This window comes from Schistocerca gregaria, chromosome 3, assembly GCF_023897955.1.
Source record: "Schistocerca gregaria isolate iqSchGreg1 chromosome 3, iqSchGreg1.2, whole genome shotgun sequence".
Classification (NCBI taxonomy): Eukaryota; Metazoa; Arthropoda; class Insecta; order Orthoptera; family Acrididae; genus Schistocerca; species Schistocerca gregaria.
Window position 1 is genome coordinate 325271443 of NC_064922.1, and position 16785 is coordinate 325288227.

The 16785-nt window shown below is 42.6% G+C and overlaps 1 protein-coding gene and 1 non-coding gene across 2 annotated transcripts in view; both read right to left on the reverse strand.

Moving 5' to 3' along the window:
• Positions 1–16785, reverse strand: part of LOC126356248 (putative inorganic phosphate cotransporter) — a 156457-nt gene that overhangs the window by 61956 nt on the left and 77716 nt on the right. The gene's annotated exons all lie outside the window — the stretch shown is intronic.
• On the reverse strand, positions 1672–1777 carry LOC126357170 (U6 spliceosomal RNA). The gene has a single exon (XR_007566145.1). It is a non-coding gene; the product is annotated as a U6 spliceosomal RNA (small nuclear RNA).

Consider the following 16785-nt stretch of genomic DNA (forward strand, 5'->3'; position numbering starts at 1 on the left):
AAGAATAGCCAATAGGAATATCCAGAGGCTCCCTAGGGGTGCTGCTGTATGTTACGATGTATGCAGCGAATCCACATTTATGTTTTCTTTTGTTTGTGTTCCTTAAGGGTAGGATCTTTCTTGCCTAATTTTTTATTGGCTTAAGATGTTCCTTAGAGGGGCTACTTTTAAGATTCATCAATATAAAGTGTGCCATAAATGATAAAATATATTAAAACAGCGGTTTACTGCATGGTTGGTGGAGGGGGGTGGGAGGGGAGGGGAGGGGGAGGGGAGGGGAGGGGAGGGGAGGGGAGGGGAGGGGAGGGGAGGGGAGGGGAGGGGCGCATCCTCGACCTATTAGTTTCGAATAGTATTACAGACCATCAGTATCAACTAAAATACTATTCAACAAGATTTCCCTTCGTGACATGATTCGTTTACGGTAAACGGTTTGAAAGTACGTGCTTGTCTCATATCTGCTTAATTTATCATTTCGATTGTCTTTTTATACGAAATAAAACTCCAGTGCTTGAAAATAAGAAACAAATGCATTTATACGGATAAAAAAGGTTCGAGAAGTAATTTCAGTCGTGCAAAAGACGCTTAGATTGGTAAGCAGAAGGCGCGTAATAGACATAATTTCGTCAAACAGAGGACCAACTGTACGGTGCTAGCATTACCGATTAAAGGTCTGTTCAGTTACAGTATTACAAAACACAAGCTGAAACATTAGAGCTTGTGTTTAGAAAACATTTTTCAAGTTGGCAGGAGCTATGTACATGCAACTACATTGTGCCTTTTGGTAATTTTGAGCCGACGTTTTTTCTGCTGTAGTACGTAGGATTTTTGGTATACTTTTTTGTAAAGACTTTTTTGTTGAAAAAACTCTCAGATTGCCGCCATATTGTTAAACCATTTTTTAAAAGTATCTTTACGGACCACGTTCGACTATATCATCAGTTTCAAAAAACTTTTTGAAATTTTGTTGTAGGTTGAAAAATATGGCGTTCAAAGCTCCTACCAACCGCCCTCGCACTACACGAGAGACTTCCGTCAATGTCGTGTATTGTCCTCTGGGCGCAAGTTCTTTTACTCAAAAATATATAAAATACAGTCTTAATGGTGTACAATAAAGGGCTAATGTCAATTTTGTTGTGTGTTTGTTATTTTATTGAAAAAATCATGAATATCGGTTCCAAAGTCTAACTTCACACTGGTCTACCCCCTTAACACAATATCGTCCCATAACTAACGGTTCGCAGTTAGCTACAAGTGGGGAAACAAATTTTATTGAGTAGGAATTGTTATACACATTAGACCCGCTGGTTCCTGAACTTGGGTAGGCGCGCCGGCCGCGGATCGAATCCGCCCAGCGAATTAACGACGAGGGCCGGTCTGCCGGTGTGGCTTTTAGGCGGTTTTCCACATCCCGCTAGGTGAATACCGGGCTGGTCCCAACTTCCCGCCTCAGTTCGCAGACATGTGAAACACGTTCGCACTATTTCATGGTTTATGCTAGATGCAGACAGCTGGGTTACACTTTTTTTTCGTTCGTTGCATCTCCTCGGAGTGGATGTCGCAAGACATCCGTTTCAGTTCGTCGTTGATCCATTAACTGTTTTTTTTATTACAGAGGGACAGCTACCCCTCTGACCGAACACGCTGAGCTACCGTGCCGGCAGATTTAAAAATTTTGTGGAACGCTTCACGATTTTGCGTGTCATCCTTGCGCAGGGCCATGCTAATCTTCTCTGTATCGTTCCAATTTTAGTATATGTACTGCCGAAACAAGTACGATTCCATGCTGGGGTGGTGGCAGGAAGGACATCCAGCCACCCCTTCAAACTAACCGTGCCAAATCTGATTGTAGCCACGCCGACCCTGCGAAAACTACGGGAAAAAGGCGTCGGCGACACAGTTGTTACACACATTGGCGCAGTGTAACAGCCCTTGTGCTACGTCGCTTTAAATCTGCGGTGAAATGAGAATAACTGACGGGGGTTTAGAGAAGTGACATTGTCTTGTCAGCGGTCAGGCAATGAGAACAGCTGAAAGTTCCGAACTAGTCGCCTGAAGAGAACCGCTCCATGGAGGGTCGAAGCGTCGGCTGTACAGTGTTTTAGTCGTTTTATGATGAAGTGACGTAAAAATCAAAAAATTTTTATTGAATAATGGGAACATCCTTTGACAAATGGGAGATCATTAAGACGAGACAGACGGCAGTGTTGCAAGCATTTGGGGATACAGACAGTGTACCGTATCGAGCTTTGGATCGGTCCGGGAAGGGTGCAAGGACAGACGAATGGTTTATGCGACGCTAGCGATAAGCGGGAAGTATGAGTTGGAGTCCCCGTCCGGCACAGATATTCATATGTCACTAATAGGTAGTATCTGTACCTAATACGGTTGATGTCAAAGAATTCACAATCAGCGATTTGCTTTCGTGACACTGTCTTTTTGTATTTCGTGAGACACACAACTTTGCACGTGTGTCTATAAAGAGCTTGTCAGCAGGATTTGCATCCAACTGACATTGTCCAGGTCTAAGCGGACATTATAGTATTTTTATCGTACATAAGCCGCTTCCTAGGAAACGGCTTCATATACGAAAAGAAAGGAAGATATAAGCTAAGGTCGCTGTGTGACGACATCATTACAGAGTGGGCACAAGCGCTTTGAACGATCCTCACGTGTTAGCCTCAAGATATCGTCAGTTAATGTTGCAGCATATACGGGATGTTCGTGGTTTTTTCGTGAGTAAACTAATAATGATTTTTCACTGGATAGTAGCTTAAATGCGACTCAAAATGTATTTGAACGTCAAAGTCATTACAGCGGTGTAGCGAGTGATTTCGAGAATCGATGAGAAGTGCGTATTTGTGCAAAATAACCACAGAGAAAGCATCTAGCTAGCTGCAGTTTACTGAACGAATCCTTGAAGATATGTGAGCAAACCTGTAAAGGGAGCTACATATGAAAAGCTGAGGCCGGCCCTTCTTCAGTGCCCCTCGAGCGAATGTGATCGCTTCCACGTGCGATCGGCAGAAGTAGACAGAATTCAAGGACGGGCTGCACGATACATCACAGTTGTATGAACTCTCAGGTGAAGCTCGAGAGGAAAGAAAAAAAACTAAGGCTTGAGTCTCCCTTTCTATTTGTCAGTTTTCTCACTCAGGTCTTTCGAGAGAGATTAAGTTTTACATTAAATGAAAAGTACAGTTTATGTCGGCATTTTTCACACACACAAAACGTTGGTAAGAGCCAAAACTCACGTTAGGTACCACAAAAAAATTCCTAGGCTCAACCGAAATACGGTAACTTTGGATTTTATCGTGATGTGAACCCAACAAGTAAGTAGCAAATATTGTCATACGTAGAACTTGGCTCTACCCTTTGGGTGACCTAACTCCCCTACCGTTGCGTGTTGTTTTACTACATAAAATGTACTATTTAATTTGTCTCTACAAATGAGCTAAATTTTCTTGAACGATATTATACATAATTAAATTTCAAAATTTTGGCACACTCTAGTCAAATTAAGACATGTAATATTCGTTAAAAATTTAGTAAAAGTTGTTTTATACTGAGCTTTGTAAAAAGAGGAAGTGATCGTAAGGAATAGTTTGATTAAGTTCATCGTAATTTCCACGTATCGTTGGGGTTGTTTCGGGGAAGAGACCAAACTGCGAGGTCATCGGTCTCATCGAATTAGGGAAGGATGGGGGAGGAAGTCGACCGTGCCGTTTCAAAGAAACCACCCGGCATTTGCCTGGAGCGATTTAGGGAAATCACGGAAAACCTAAATCAGGATGGCTGGACGCAGGATTGAACCATCGTCCTCCCGAATGCGATCCACGTATCGAAACATTTGAGCTGTATACATAAATCTGAAGCATATAATCAAATATTGTTAATTGAAACTGTGTGGAAGAAATTATTTATGCTGTTACTTGCGAAGAAAATACAAGAATTATTTGCTCACATTTCAGTGCTTTGAATCGACAAAATGCAGGTGAAGCTGTATCATTGTCACTAGCGAAAAATCAAGGTTGAACCCAAGTTGTTTTTGTTCTTCCACTATACATTACGGCAACGACGCGGCGTATCAGAGGTATTTTACACTGCGCGGGGTATTCATTTACCAGCTTTTGAAATGAAAATAAAAAGGACACAAGCACGGTATCTAAGAGAAAAGATCTTCTCCTTACGAAAAGGCTTTATTGAAATTTTGGAAGTAGGTTCCTCACGAGTTTTCAGAAGCTAAGCGATTTCTCTGCGGTGCTCGTACCTACCATGTATTAGGTCTGTAAAAAGTCAGCTGTTTTCTTGGTGACCTGAACAGAGACGATAAACATGTTTCGACAAAGATCCAGCTCCCTTAACAGTAACTTTTACGTGTACTGCATTGCACATTTTTACCGCCAGGAAATTCCACAGGCAAAGACGTAGAAGGCAGTTCTTTGTAATGATAAGTAACGGTGGAGCCTCGTCAGTAGACTCAAGACAGAAACAGCTGTTGTGTCGGCGTCACTGCCTTAATGCCTGAGTCAAGAAGACAAAGTCAAAATGACTGAGCCAGTTCGCTTGCGTCATGCGACTGTGTGCGCGTGGGTGCGTTGCAACCCTCGACGTAACTCCCATGATTCCCCTGGTCAAGGGCGTTGTCACGTTGTGTGTCCCGGATTGCAACGTCTAAGAATAATCGCACATGTCGTCCGCAAATATCGTAAGACGTAGCAACAAAGCTATTCCTGTGTTTTCTTCGCCCACCAGCGAACAGATCTTATGACGAAGCTAACTGGTATCTCAGACAGTTAGTGGAAAGACTCATAATCTACAATAAGAAAGGCCCCGGGAGCATAGTTCATTTCGTATTCTAGACTAAGTACCCAGACAGGTGTTGTAAAGATGCATAAATTCTTCAGTTTTACACGTTAACAACTGACATTACTGCTCATGCCCAGATTGTCTCTTTTTTTCCTTCTGTTCTACCATATTGACGCTGTTCTTTTCTTTTAACTTTTGGCGTACTGGATGCAGGGTAGGTAGAGTGACTAAGGTTTAATGTAGCACTGGAAATGAAATATCTAGAGAGGGGTCACAGGAGCGGATTAGACAAGGAGAGGGAAGGAAGACAGTCAGTCATTCATTCATTTTCAAACGAATCATCACGGTATATCCCTTAATACAATCGGGGAAACCACGACAAATCTAAATGTAAGTCACATTCTGTACCACAGTTACGTTTATGCAAATCTGGGACAGCGAAAACCAACATTCAAGTACAATGACCGAAGAGCAAATCTAGATTACAGTAGTGGAATACTTTTCCTAATAATATCTGTCAACTATAGACTACCGACTACTTGGATGTGTGACATTTTTAATACTATCTTTGAGAAGTTATAGTTTAAACCGATGGAATATTCTCAAAATTTTAAATATTCGAAGTGCTAAATACACATTGACATTACAAAAATGATGGTGACCATGAGTATACTAAAATTTATTTTTTAATAACAAATAAAAAAATCTATGATAGTCACCATCCAGCTGAAATTAAATGCACGGAAGTCAAGTAAATGGGAGCAAGAAGGAACTGAATTTACTTATGGACATGATTCAACATGTAGGATAATTACGCTGTCACCATTAAAGCAGTTTTAATCACCATTTCCCAAATGTCTGAAAATATCAAATTACAATTTACTTTGGTAACTAAAAAAACTAAGATAAACTTGGCTCTCTTCTCGAAGAAAACGACCTCGCTATGCAGCTGTAAGTGACAACTGTATCGTGAAGTACAGTAAACTTCACGAAATCTCCGCCGTATAATACCATACCATTGCAGTTCGTTACACAATCTTCGTGGGAAGGTAGCCATATACATCACGTGTATTTATGATCATTCTAGTCATTCACATTGGAGAGTACAGTGACTGTACGAAGGTGTGCTTGGAGAGAAAGAATGCCGCTTACCTTCTGAAAGCAGGAAGTAATTGTCCGCTCTTGCAAAGATGTTGCCTGATATATGTAACTCGTGCAAGAGAGACAAAGGAATGAATGGCATTTAGCTGCATAGAGAGTACGTCCGAAAGAACATGCACCGGAAAGATCATGCAACAGAATTGCGAAGCCTCTAATCTACCACCGTTGCATACGCGTATTACCTTCCACACACACACACACACACACACACACACACACACACACACACACACAAAGGAAGTTGTCTGTTATGTACGTAACTGTAGCTGAAAATTTTTCTGGAATTCCTCACACGGCCAGTAAAATTTATCGCCTGATTTCGAAAGCAAAGCGCAAATATGAAACTACCACTCTTGCAATAAAGCAGCACAGGCTTGAAATATGAATTTAAGAATATTTTTATGCAGAAGAAGATTTGAATTCTTATACTTAGTATCCCAAACGGTAAGTTTGCAACGCTATGATGGAAAGTGCGGAGAGATGATTGGGCTTGAAATTGCTTACTGAGAACGCTGTGTCTGCAGTGCACAAATTTGCAGGACGTTCATTCTGTTGAAACTCTAATCTCTTCTCAGGTCACTTGTCGTCTCTCTGAAGTGTTTTTCGTAATACCGGTTGATATCAGCGGGGTCTCCTACGTATCTTTGAAGAGTAACAACTTCAACAAAATGTAAGTGCTATCAAGTATCAAACAGTAAGTAATAAGCCAGTGTAGGCGAGCCATTATTTGGCAATCAAGAAGATAAAGAGCAGAAAAAGAAGTCACCCCGATCTGTAGAAGTGACTTTCACGTTACGTGAAGCGCACAGTAGAGTTCAGAATTTCCTTTCAAACTATCTGCCATGTAACAAAGGTGCGTGGAACATTTACAAATTCGTCCGCATATCATAATCCGCCGAATAAAACCAAGACTACGGATTAGGGGCTTAAAAGTACACCAGCGTTCCCACGAAACGGGCTTGAGAAAGCACTTAAGTGGCGATATACCATCAAAGGAGAGCTATTATAAACGAACACAGTGCTATAGGGATGCTCATCTATGCGGGGGTGCAGTCTACCACGATTGTCTGTAGGCCGTGGCTACTGAATTTGTCAAACGAAAGACTTCTGTAATTCTCAGGCATTCTGTATGACATGCACCCTCATAGTTTAGCGCAGCAGTGTTAGTTAAGAGACTGTCGAACGAACTGAAATCAGTCAGCACGAAGAGATCCATGTTTTGTCTACTCACCCCGTTCCCAAAGGAAGGTCATATGTAACCAAGCAGGGACATTAACTGTTAGCAATATCATCACAGGTATGTGGATTTAATTTTGTAGGCGGTAATTCTCAGAATTCAGAGTGCATCCCTTGACCGGTAAACTCTGTTTTGTTTGCAGAAAGACGGGACTTTGCTGTTCGCTTTTAAGGACATGCAGATTTTCCAAACTAGTGGGATCGCCTTCAACAGGTGGTCAAGCAAACGCCAGAAGGTGCGACACATTGCTGTGGAAAACCACCAGGACCTGAAGCGGATCCAACCAACAGCACAGACCGAGATAAAGTTTACGCATTGCCACGCAAAATGTGAACCTGTGATCAGCAAATCACCGACAGACCCCATTCAAGAAATCGAGGAGGTGCTTAGGGTTGAGCGTCCTGACCCCGACCACATCATTTGAAACAGAGCGCGACCTTTGTTCCGGAAAGGCTGAGGAAGTATACCTATCGTATGTCTTTTTAGGAATCATCCCGGCCTATGCCTCCAGGTGTTTCGGGAAACCACGTAAAAATCTACATCTGTGTGACCGGAAGTCTTCCAAAATGCGGATCCGTTGTGTTAACCATTACACCATATTATCAGGTATCAAGAAACGTCGTGGCTGGAAATGTTCCCACCATCCTCCTGGAGAGGTTTTCCAGAAGTTAGAAGATGACGTAAAGGCGTCGGGGTCTCACCAGGGCTGGGCCCTGTAAAGCCCATGACGAGGGAGACAGCCCAACTCGGAAGGTGGAAACCGAACAAAAATGATTTTAAAATATGGAATTTTACTCTGTTCTGGACTCATCACGGTCGTTTTAAATATAAACGACCCATTTGTCTGCTGTCGAATTCATAAAAAAAATAGGTCGCTAAGGAAACAATCGTGTAGCGAGCAGTTTTGACCAACAGATTCACAAATGATGCAGTATTTTGTTAAAAATCTGAACATTTTCTTGAAACAATATGAAGTATGTTAGCACATAATGCAGTTAGAGAATATCCTGAAACAGATGTTGCTGTAATGTTCTACATTCTTCGCTTATTCGTAATCGAAGATCAAATGGATAGTGTCAATGAAGCGATTATAATACAGCTGATTGGAACAGTATGCACACTTGACAAGGGCGAGATGCAATCGGGCTACATCATTTTCGGTATACAGCCATATACAAAAAAAAAAAAAAAAACTACAGTGATCATATTATCGGTGATGCAACAGGAAAATCAAGTCGTAACCAGATCTTTGCCACTCATATGTTAACAGAGCTCTGTATCTTGATGATGATATGAAAGTTGGTTGTAGATAAAAGTCGAGACGAATGATGAAACACCTGTCTTGTAACTTGTCCTGAGGTCTCTGAGTTTACCAGTGTACGAAATCACGAAGACGTCGGGCATAGAGTTTGTATTGCCATATACATAGAGTGTGTCTCAAAATAACGTTTTTAAAAAATTGGAGACAGGTTCCTTACACGAAAACAAGAACAAAAAGACCGGTAAACATGAACTCTGAGATGCATACCTCAAAAGCTATGTGCACTTTTCCATTCTCGATGCTGTGGACCACATCTCTTCCGCTGCAAGGTCTTTGCTCTCCATATTTTGGGAGAAGGTAGTGTAAACCAAGACAAGGGAAAAAGTCCAGTAACTATCGGTCCTAAAATGCGTACCTGAAAAGCTATGCGCAGAGAGATGTTTCAGAGCGAAGATGAACAAGTGATCGTAACTCTTAGGGTGTGAATTTTAGAGCCTATGTTTACTGGATTTTTTCTCCTTGTTTTTGTGTAACGAACTTGTCCGCAAATGTTTGAAACGTGATTCTGAAAGACCCTATGTATGATATTATGTATTATTATGCCAGCGCAAGTAATGAATGCTGCACTATACTCAAAATGACACAGAAACAGGGCACTATTTTTCAACATCGTCACCAAGTTTCTGTAAACGAAGTTGGTGCGTTCTACCAATCATTCAGTTTGTCGACGATAGAAACCCGTCCTGTGGTCACGGAGCGGCTCGAGAAACACTCCGTGAACGTCCTCACCGTTGGAAAATATCCCCCCTCTCTGATGTTCATTCAGATGGAAATAGTATGGTGCGAGATCTGAACTTCGTTATCAACAATACTCACGTCTGTACGGCGTTGATCAAACTGTCGGTACCATTGCACTACGGCTACTTAGTGTTTAGATTCGTCCACTTGTAAAGTTCGATTGTAAACAAATGTGAAGTTATACACATAACTGACATTGATCGGTCATAGAATGGAATATATCTCCGTACTGAAAAGTTAGTTTTATTCGATTTTAGTCTTTCGAGAGGGGTGTGTCCTTAGCACATCACACACGCCTGTGTTGTTGAAATTACCACGTCAAAGCTCCATGAAAAGTGTCATACATTCGTATGGTAAAGACTACTTCCCGGCTGTAATGTTAATTCGCCTTCAAATCTAGTAAGAGCCCTGTGGATAAATCCATGTATTGTAATTCCTTTAACTCATTTTTGTGATTTTTGATTGTTAAAGATAATCATCCAACTACAGTAATTGATCAATTTGCGTGTGGCCACCAACTTAATAGATTACAACTTTCAATTTAGGATAATAATTTGAAACTCATCCTTCATTTTTTTCGGTTACTCCTAGTGAATATCACGAATGAAAAATTCTTGAACGAGCAGTCGAATTATGGCAAATGTGCAGGGAGGCAGTTCCAGCTTCCTGGCATCAGTCCAACAGTACGCTTTGTGACAACTCTGTGCGTTGCCGAAATACTGTACGTGTTTGTCACGACGATTCTACCGTTCGACAAAGACAATTGATTCAATTTTAAGACATTTCTTCGATTCTGGTAGATAAATTCAATAAAAAAAAGAAAAACAAAAGGAAAACTCAGCCACCAGGAAATAGGTTCGTCACAAGTGTAAGATTAGCTTACCTTCCCAAAGAAATTTATTATTTTACTTCTTAGAGAGATGGAACCGCATCTAGCTAGGGCAATATGCGGATGAATCACGACTGAAATGTGACATTTTAAGAAAAGAACGTTACCGTCTTCTCCTGATTAGCTGTATTTACTTAAGTGTATTATTCTGCAGACCTACCGAAATTTTTACTTTTTGATTAACTATCGGTAAGTATTGCCACGTTTCTGATGAATGTGTGAATTTTTCAAACCCCCCCCCCCCCCCCCCCCCGCCCCGCAGCCATCAAATGAAGCGTTCACTTACACATCGTCAGATAATTGCAAAGTTACACGAAGACTATAAAGCGCACGGTTCCAGGTAATAGTCAGTAGCTGAGGTTTGAGGGAGTAAATATCCCAAATTTTATTTTACGTTTGTCCACTTGGCTGTAACATGCCAAGACCCTACTCTAATGTGCGTATTACAGCAAAGCTAAGACGGTTCAGAATCGTGGTGTCTTTATTGCAGTTTTATAGTATCGTCACCGGGGAATTTAGAGAGTCGCTCGGGAAACACAGAACTGAGGAAAGACGTTGTTTTGATTTCTCATAAGAGAGCGCAACGAACGCGGGACAGAAGGTCCTATGCGGGATTGGGCGCGCCGCGGCAGCCATCACATTGCCGCCAGGTGTAACCAGTTCAAACCGACCCCCGTCGTCCCCGAGCGGTTCCAGGAAGAGGTCAGGAGTGCTGCCTACACGGTACTCGGTACCTACACCTACACTTACACTCCGCAAGTCATCTTATGGTGTGTGGCCGAGGGTACTTTGTGTGCCACGGTAGCTCCCGCCTTTTCCTGCTCCAGTCGCGAATGGTTCGCGGGAAGAAAGGTTGCTGGTAAACCACGGTGTAGGCTCCAATCTCTCTAATTTTATCTCTATGGTCTTTCCGCGAGATATACGTAGGACGAAGCAGTATACTGGTTTACACTTCTAGGATCCTAAGTTCTCGGAATTCTAACAGTAGAACATACCGTGATTCAAACGCCTCTCTTCCAGCGCCTGCTGCTGGAGTTGACTGGGCGCTTACTAAATGATCCTATAACGAAAGATGCTGCTCTTCTTTGTATCTTCTCTATTTCCTCTATCGGTCCTATCTGGTACAGACCGCAAAGTGACTAGCAATTTTCAATTACTGCTCGAAAGGTATTTTTGTAAGCTACTCATTTTGTTGATGGACTACATTTCCTGAGGAGTCCTCCAATGAATCTCAGCCTAGTATGCCGTCGTTGCACTTCAAATTGCTCCGTACGCGTACTTCTATTTTATGAAATCAACTGTTTCCAGCCGGCCGGTGTGGCCGAGCGATTCTAGGCGCTACAGTCTGGAACCGTGAGACCGCTACGGTCGCATGATCGAATCCTGCATCGGGCATGGATGTTTGTGTTGTCCTCAGGTTAGTTAGGTTTAAGTAGTTCTATGGGACTGATGACCTCAGATGTCAAGTCCCATAGTGCTCAGAGCCATTTGACCCATTTGAACTGTTTCCAGTGTTTGTTCTACAATCCTGTAATCGCACAATGAAGGGTGTTATGTCATCTATTCGCAATACGTTGCGTTTGCTTGTATCGGCAGTCAATTGTCACTACCTGCACCAAATGCCAGTTCTCTGCAGCTCTCCCTGCATTTCGTTGCAGTCTGCCTTTGAGACTTCTCTTCATAGAAACAATCATCTGCGAAAAGCCTTATGGATCTTCCGACTTTGTCTACTAGGTCATTTATATATATATATTGTGAAACGTAATGGTCCTATATCACTACCTTGAGGCACGCCCGAAGATACATTGTATTTCTGAAGACATCCCTCCTGGCGGAGGTTCTTCGAGTCCTCCCTCGGGCATTGGTGTGTGTGTGTGTGTGTGTGTGTGTGTGTGTGTGTGTGTCTGTTCCCTAGGATAATTTAGGTTAAATAGTGTGTAAGCTTAGGGACTGATGACCTTAGCAATTAAGTCCTATAAGATTGAATATACATATGAACATTTTTGACATCCCTCCGTCCAGAATGATATGCTGCGTTCCGTCTGCTGGAAACTCTTCAGTCCAGACACACAGTTGGTCTGATATTCCGTACGCTCGTACTGTTCTTCAGGCGGCAGTGCGGAACAGCATCTAATGTCATCCAGAGGTCACAGAACGCAGCATCTACATGGGCGTCTGTATCTTCCGCGTTCCGGGTCTCGTTGACCAACGGAGCGAGCTGCGTTTCACGCAATCGTTGCTTTCGGAGCTTGTGTCGATTCCTACAGAGGAGATTTTCGGTCTCCAGAAATGTCATAATTCGCGAGCATAAAACATATTCTAAAACTGTTTAACAGACCGACGTCGGAAATTTAGGCCTATAATTTTGCATTTGTATTCGCTGATATTACTTGAATACAGCAATATCCTATTATCTTTTTAGGCAACGGCCTTGCCGCAGTGGATACACCGGTTCCCGTGAGATCACCGAAGCGCTGTCGGGCGTGGTCGGCACTTGGATGGGTGAGCATCCAGGCCGCCATGCGATGTTGCCATTTTTCGGGGTGCACTCAGCCTCGTGATGCCAATTGAGGAGCTACTCGACCGATTAGTAGCGGCTTCGGTCAAGAATCCCATCATAACGACCGTGAGAGCGCTGTGCTGGCCCCACGACCCTCCTATTCGCAACCTCCATTGAGGATGACACGGCGGTCGGATAGTCCCGGTAGGCCACTCGTGGCCTGAAGACGGAGTGCTATTATCTTTATCCAATCAGTATCCACCTCTCCGTCAGTCGCTTAAGCGTCACAGTTTCCAGCCGAGATTCAGGACTCTTGGTCGCTTAATGATGGCGGCCTCAGTTCGAATCCCAGAAGAGCCGTCCATTATACTTCCATGAAGATGATGCAGCTGCTCATTTGTAATCTCCATCTACATCTACACCCCCAAGTCAACTAAAAGAGATGTGGGGGAAGGGTACTTCTAGTATACCCTCAGTTACAAGACTTGCAACCCAAAATTATCTTTTAGCAAGATGGAACTGCGCCGCATTGATCAGCGGCCGTTCGTAAGTTCCAGGATACGAAATTTCCCAATCGCTGGAGCGGACGCGGAGCAGCCACACGGAGGATATGTTACGAAGTACATGGTAATAAGTATTATTCGTCCTACAAATGGTTCACATTTAGAGGTGTATTGATTATTAAATAAATTCTCCAAGATGCTCTAGCACATGGAGCAATTTCATCATATTTACTTTGGTTTTTATCTGTGCCTTTGAAATGTGATCATGTAATGTAAATCAAATAATTGAAGACGCTGGGTGAAAGCGCTACTCTGAGCCCAGTTTTTTTTTTAGTTTTAGTTTTGTTAGCTAGGAAGTCCTGAACCCAGTCGCAAATCTGAATCGATACCTGGTGGGCTATTTTGTTCACTATTGCAAACACTATGGCATGGCTTCCCTATTATAGCAGACTGGAAAAGTTTCTTTAATTCAACCAGGAAATTTGGTTGGTTGACTTGGGGGAGGGGACTGAACAGCGTGGTCATCGATCCTATCGGATTAGGGAAGGATGGGGGAAGGAAATCGGCCGTGCACTTGCAAAAAACCGTTCCGGCAATTGCCTGAAGCGATTTAGGGAGATCACGGGAAACGTAAATCAGGATGGCCGTACGTGGGTTTGAGCCGCCGTTCTCCCGAATGAGAGTCCAACGTGCTAACCACTGCGCCAGGAAAATTGCGCGAAATTCTGGTGACAAGAAGTTTTACGACACCACCTCTCCTCTGCTTGGCAGTCATAGTGGCGATGAAATTATTTTCCATCTCCCGGATTCGAAGCGGCTACGACTGGATCGAGTGTTTGCTGCCACGGTTATGGAGAAAACTGAGGAGATGGGATGGGAGTTGTGCCAGGATAACAGACTGTAATAGAGCAGTGCCAGCTATTTCGAATGGTGTGCGTTCAAGTCCAGGTGTGATATACAGTTTTAATATATCGGATGAAATTAGTTCTTCGTTGTTGGCTTTTTCATAGTTTATGTTGGTTAACTTAAGCATGCACATGAACTGTTACGGCCGCTAGCTACCGCTATCTGGTACAATCTGCTGCGAAAGCGTTACAGTGCAAAATTGCGTCAGATGCGCTTTTAACTTCTCGTGACAGGTATCCTTCCCATGTAACACCCCTATTCTTGAAAGTGATTTAAGCGTGTGGTCTGATGTAACGCTCTTGAGCTCAGTTCTGGAATATTGTGCCTGTTAGGTTCTCCTAGATATTGCTAGATGTGCCTTTTTAGACGGGAATCTGCTGTGTAACGTGACACTATTGATAGATCACTAACACTATTTGCAGAGAAAGCACTTATCTCATGAGAGACGTTAAGAAATGCAGGAAGAGTTACCGGAAATCATAGTAGCTGCAGTGACTAATCGCTGGGTCTTGTGTACACAAACGTAGGCCTACTGCAAAGCTCATAAGTAGACTGAATCCTCTGAAGTAATTAAACATTAGCGATGAATCACTGCCCGAGCCGCAGTTTTCGTTTACGTTAGGATCACGAACAAATGCAACAGAAAGCGACCATGCTAATCATTTAGTGGGAAAGCATGCTTTGTTGCTTGCCATTTTCGAAGACGTCGTTTCCAGAACTATAGTCTGACTAGCTCTTGATTGTTGATTTGTCTGGGATTGTTATCTAGCCAAGTCCTATCGACGACAAACGATGAAACAAACTCGCATTCGACAATCACTGGGAAGGAAATTGGCCCCGACCTTTCCAGTAGAGATTTGTTTGCCTGTAATTTAACAGAGCTGTGGAAACGCTGAATTTTGGTACATTCAGATTTGAAACGTATCGCTCCCGTAAGTAAGAATATGAGAATCTTGCGCTGCTGATTTATTTTTATTTATATTTTGCCAATGGAGCGTGCGTGCGTGTGTGTGAGAGAGAGAGAGAGAGAGAGAGAGAGAGAGAGAGAGAGAGAGAGAGAGAGAATCTGTAAAAAAAAATCTTGTAAACTTTCAAACAATATAAAAAAAGCATTAATACATTACGAGAAAGGCTGCGGTTCAGATTCGCAGAGTCTCCCTCGAAGACGAACAGACTCAACATAATAAATCGATACTCGGTTGGAACATACAGGGCTTCAATAAAGCACTGTTCCATTTGAAGAGGCGTGCTCTTACCTATTCCTGACTTGACAACTATCTAAGATTCACACTTCAAAGTGGAATCCGAACCACAATGCAAGCGAATTGTTTCCGTGCAGAAGATGCATTGGCATATGCAGGTAATTCACAGACGAAGTCCTGGGACCAACTGTGCATCGAACACTGGATCTTTTGTCATTGTGTTAAGCCTACGGCGTGGGCGGCCGGAAAGGGGATGAGGCGAGGGGGGGGGGGGGGGGGGGGGGGAACAAGACAAGCATTTGACCCACCTTGGAATCTGGAGGTATAGTTTGTATGTACTACAATAACTACATAATTCCCGCGCATTTCTAGCAATTGTTGCCTGTGTTCTTCTAACACCAACTTCGCACCTCACAGCGTGATGACTACTGCATTTTTTAAAGCTTATTTCCGTTCCTCCGATTTGAGACGTATTAATTAGGCAATTTTTCAGATTATTTTCTTGCCATTCAACAATATTTTCTCAATCTTTCTGATTTTTTGCTATTTCATTGACAAGCTAACATTATTGATATACGAATGAAAGTATTTCTTGCGAGTAACTCGTTGGCTACCACGGATTTAATCATAAGAAGGATGTAATCTAAGATAGTTGAATTGAGTTGGAGAACTTCATATTAGTACTATAAAAATATTTACTTTGTATGCTGCAATGAGGTAAAAAAAATGAAATGATCTTATGGCATTGTTGGTCGGGAGGCCCCCGTCGGGGACGGTTACGCTACCGCTACGCTATGGAGGCGGACAGCAATTAAGCATTTATACAATTTTGGTGTCAAATTACTAAGAAACGTAGTCGATACCTATCAGTCCTTTGATGCACAATACGCTATGTACGATTCCTATCAAATTTTGCTCTTGGGACACCGTGTTTTTCAAATTCATCGAATAATTAGTATCAAAAGTGTTAATTTTTAGAATTTTGTCTAATTATAAATTTCTTCAAGTGCACATGGTTAACAGTCTCACAAAAACCTCTCACCGTCAGTCATATAAAAGATACTTGACACTCTTAGATCTAAAGACAGTACAGGAACATAGGGCGTTGCCGTCGGCTATCTCCGCACTGTCTTACAAGAGCTGTTGTATAAATGAAGTTAGGGCTAAGTGCGTTCTTCCACCAAAGAAATGCAGACGAATAACGCGACACTGAGAAAGTCATCGTTGGATGTGTGCCAAGTTCGACGAACACTGCATCTCATGCTTGCTCACAATGGTGTGGCGTCAATGATTCCGAGACGAAGTCATGGAACTACGAACGGTTCCATTTCACGTACAGGTCCATAGTATCATCACTAGTGACGTTTCTGCACTTAGAACGATGAGAAATTCTTAAATTTCTGTGAAAGAACGTAGTGTTCTGATTGGCGAGGTTCTGGTTCAGTACACGAATCATTGAGCAAAATCATGCGAAATGGACTTCTTATAAACAAAATGAAACAACAAACACTGAGAACAT